The following is a 6166-nucleotide window of genomic DNA, read 5'->3' on the forward strand; positions in this document are numbered from 1 at the left end:
GCACTATAAATATGTCCAGCATTATATACGTGTGGATAACGACAATCGATAATAACGAAATGTTTAGGATTCATTTTCAACATTGATAAAGCGATCATTATTTGTTGAATTTGAAGTTTATGTTTATATCAAAGGTCATGTAAACAAAATTTAGATCTCTTATTACATTGACCATTCAACTGTTCTTCATTAGGTCAAATGATGATGATGATGATGATGATGATGATGATGATGATGATGATGATGATGATGATGATGATGATGATGATGATGATGATGATGATGATGATGATGATGATGATGATGATGATGATGATGATGATGATGATGATGATGATGATGATGATGATGATGATGATGATGATGATGATGATGATGATGATGATGATGATGATGATGATGATGATGATGATGATGATGATGATGATGATGATGATGATGATGATGATGATGATGATGATGATGATGATGATGATGATGATGATGATGATGATGATGATGATGATGATGATGATGATGATGATGATGATGATGATGATGATGATGATGATGATGATGATGATGATGATGATGATGATGATGATGATGATGATGATGATGATGATGATGATGATGATGATGATGATGATGATGATGATGATGATGATGATGATGATGATGATGATGATGATGATGATGATGATGATGATGATGATGATGATGATGATGATGATGATGATGATGATGATGATGATGATGATGATGATGATGATGATGATGATGATGATGATGATGATGATGATGATGATGATGATGATGATGATGATGATGATGATGATGATGATGATGATGATGATGATGATGATGATGATGATGATGATGATGATGATGATGATGATGATGATGATGATGATGATGATGATGATGATGATGATGATGATGATGATGATGATGATGATGATGATGATGATGATGATGATGATGATGATGATGATGATGATGATGATGATGATGATGATGATGATGATGATGATGATGATGATGATGATGATGATGATGATGATGATGATGATGATGATGATGATGATGATGATGATGATGATGATGATGATGATGATGATGATGATGATGATGATGATGATGATGATGATGATGATGATGATGATGATGATGATGATGATGATGATGATGATGATGATGATGATGATGATGATGATGATGATGATGATGATGATGATGATGATGATGATGATGATGATGATGATGATGATGATGATGATGATGATGATGATGATGATGATGATGATGATGATGATGATGATGATGATGATGATGATGATGATGATGATGATGATGATGATGATGATGATGATGATGATGATGATGATGATGATGATGATGATGATGATGATGATGATGATGATGATGATGATGATGATGATGATGATGATGATGATGATGATGATGATGATGATGATGATGATGATGATGATGATGATGATGATGATGATGATGATGATGATGATGATGATGATGATGATGATGATGATGATGATGATGATGATGATGATGATGATGATGATGATGATGATGATGATGATGATGATGATGATGATGATGATGATGATGATGATGATGATGATGATGATGATGATGATGATGATGATGATGATGATGATGATGATGATGATGATGATGATGATGATGATGATGATGATGATGATGATGATGATGATGATGATGATGATGATGATGATGATGATGATGATGATGATGATGATGATGATGATGATGATGATGATGATGATGATGATGATGATGATGATGATGATGATGATGATGATGATGATGATGATGATGATGATGATGATGATGATGATGATGATGATGATGATGATGATGATGATGATGATGATGATGATGATGATGATGATGATGATGATGATGATGATGATGATGATGATGATGATGATGATGATGATGATGATGATGATGATGATGATGATGATGATGATGATGATGATGATGATGATGATGATGATGATGATGATGATGATGATGATGATGATGATGATGATGATGATGATGATGATGATGATGATGATGATGATGATGATGATGATGATGATGATGATGATGATGATGATGATGATGATGATGATGATGATGATGATGATGATGATGATGATGATGATGATGATGATGATGATGATGATGATGATGATGATGATGATGATGATGATGATGATGATGATGATGATGATGATGATGATGATGATGATGATGATGATGATGATGATGATGATGATGATGATGATGATGATGATGATGATGATGATGATGATGATGATGATGATGATGATGATGATGATGATGATGATGATGATGATGATGATGATGATGATGATGATGATGATGATGATGAATGATGATGATGATGATGATGATGATGATGATGATGATGATGATGATGATGATGATGATGATGATGATGATGATGATGATGATGATGATGATGATGATGATGATGATGATGATGATGATGATGATGATGATGATGATGATGATGATGATGATGATGATGATGATGATGATGATGATGATGATGATGATGATGATGATGATGATGATGATGATGATGATGATGATGATGATGATGATGATGATGATGATGATGATGATGATGATGATGATGATGATGATGATGATGATGATGATGATGATGATGATGATGATGATGATGATGATGATGATGATGATGATGATGATGATGATGATGATGATGATGATGATGATGATGATGATGATGATGATGATGATGATGATGATGATGATGATGATGATGATGATGATGATGATGATGATGATGATGATGATGATGATGATGATGATGATGATGATGATGATGATGATGATGATGATGATGATGATGATGATGATGATGATGATGATGATGATGATGATGATGATGATGATGATGATGATGATGATGATGATGATGATGATGATGATGATGATGATGATGATGATGATGATGATGATGATGATGATGATGATGATGATGATGATGATGATGATGATGATGATGATGATGATGATGATGATGATGATGATGATGATGATGATGATGATGATGATGATGATGATGATGATGATGATGATGATGATGATGATGATGATGATGATGATGATGATGATGATGATGATGATGATGATGATGATGATGATGATGATGATGATGATGATGATGATGATGATGATGATGATGATGATGATGATGATGATGATGATGATGATGATGATGATGATGATGATGATGATGATGATGATGATGATGATGATGATGATGATGATGATGATGATGATGATGATGATGATGATGATGATGATGATGATGATGATGATGATGATGATGATGATGATGATGATGATGATGATGATGATGATGATGATGATGATGATGATGATGATGATGATGATGATGATGATGATGATGATGATGATGATGATGATGATGATGATGATGATGATGATGATGATGATGATGATGATGATGATGATGATGATGATGATGATGATGATGATGATGATGATGATGATGATGATGATGATGATGATGATGATGATGATGATGATGATGATGATGATGATGATGATGATGATGATGATGATGATGATGATGATGATGATGATGATGATGATGATGATGATGATGATGATGATGATGATGATGATGATGATGATGATGATGATGATGATGATGATGATGATGATGATGATGATGATGATGATGATGATGATGATGATGATGATGATGATGATGATGATGATGATGATGATGATGATGATGATGATGATGATGATGATGATGATGATGATGATGATGATGATGATGATGATGATGATGATGATGATGATGATGATGATGATGATGATGATGATGATGATGATGATGATGATGATGATGATGATGATGATGATGATGATGATGATGATGATGATGATGATGATGATGATGATGATGATGATGATGATGATGATGATGATGATGATGATGATGATGATGATGATGATGATGATGATGATGATGATGATGATGATGATGATGATGATGATGATGATGATGATGATGATGATGATGATGATGATGATGATGATGATGATGATGATGATGATGATGATGATGATGATGATGATGATGATGATGATGATGATGATGATGATGATGATGATGATGATGATGATGATGATGATGATGATGATGATGATGATGATGATGATGATGATGATGATGATGATGATGATGATGATGATGATGATGATGATGATGATGATGATGATGATGATGATGATGATGATGATGATGATGATGATGATGATGATGATGATGATGATGATGATGATGATGATGATGATGATGATGATGATGATGATGATGATGATGATGATGATGATGATGATGATGATGATGATGATGATGATGATGATGATGATGATGATGATGATGATGATGATGATGATGATGATGATGATGATGATGATGATGATGATGATGATGATGATGATGATGATGATGATGATGATGATGATGATGATGATGATGATGATGATGATGATGATGATGATGATGATGATGATGATGATGATGATGATGATGATGATGATGATGATGATGATGATGATGATGATGATGATGATGATGATGATGATGATGATGATGATGATGATGATGATGATGATGATGATGATGATGATGATGATGATGATGATGATGATGATGATGATGATGATGATGATGATGATGATGATGATGATGATGATGATGATGATGATGATGATGATGATGATGATGATGATGATGATGATGATGATGATGATGATGATGATGATGATGATGATGATGATGATGATGATGATGATGATGATGATGATGATGATGATGATGATGATGATGATGATGATGATGATGATGATGATGATGATGATGATGATGATGATGATGATGATGATGATGAAGTACCGGTTTTTGATAATATATATACTGGCTATTGGAAAATGGATCATTTTTTATAATCATTGATTTCATTTGAATCATCCAATTTGGTAGTTGATCTACTTCAGTTGTTGGCCTTGGTGAATGTAAACCATTATGCAATATGCAAACATCGTATTGATAAAGTGAATTCTGTTGAAAAAGAAATTGATAAAATAAACATTGAATTTTCATTGGTTAAAATGTGTCAGATAAAAATTGTTGTTTGAAGTTGTGAGTACGACCCATGGGTGAACTCGAGGAAGCTATAAAAAGCTTAGAAAAAGCTGAAGATATTCCATTCAATCATCTTTTGGAAGAATATTCCAGAATCCCTATGTGTAGCTTCCTATTGAACAAATGCTAATAACCCCGTGCATGCACATTTAAGAGCTATAATGATGATTTCGTCTTCACTAGAAACTATAAATACCTGACAATTTTATACCATAATTGATGCTGTTTGGAATAACATTTATTTTACTTGTCTTTTATGTTCTAACTTGCGACTTAGGAGGGTTTTAGCGTTCGACTGCTCAAATTGTACGTGATATAATAAGAAACTAAGCTCAAGATATAACGGTTGTGATTTTAAGAGTGGACTCAATGATGATGAATCAACGTTTTGATATTGATATTAAATTCAATAACAGAGTCTGTGTGTAAAGTTATGAAATATAGATTATCTAGTTACCAAGTTACATGCAAGGTTTTGGTTGGTTAATGGTAAATGATAGTTACTTCTAATTCCTAGCAGAATGTAATCTATACCATTACTGATTGATGAACTGAGCCCTACAAAAAGAATTTCAACTTATTGGGTAGGACTTTAGATATCTCATTATTCGAACATCACATAGTTCATAACTAAAAGTTATAACGGTAACTGTATTCAAGGCTTATCCAAATTTTTTCTTACTCTTTCTACTTCTTTATTCCTTATACACAGGTATTATTTTTTCTCATATCATTTTGCTCTGAGAGGTTTATGTCGAGAAACCGTTAAAGATCATGCAACGCTGAATACTTGTTCAAGTTTGATACATTTTAACAGTGTACATGAATGACTTAATCAGATATTATATTCAAGAATTTCACATTAAGAATGGATCATAAAGTCGAATTTTAATATTCTATGTATCTAAATTCAATCAT

This window comes from Schistosoma haematobium (genome assembly GCF_000699445.3).
Source record: "Schistosoma haematobium chromosome Unknown HiC_scaffold_359, whole genome shotgun sequence".
In the NCBI taxonomy this organism is placed as follows: domain Eukaryota; kingdom Metazoa; phylum Platyhelminthes; class Trematoda; order Strigeidida; family Schistosomatidae; genus Schistosoma; species Schistosoma haematobium.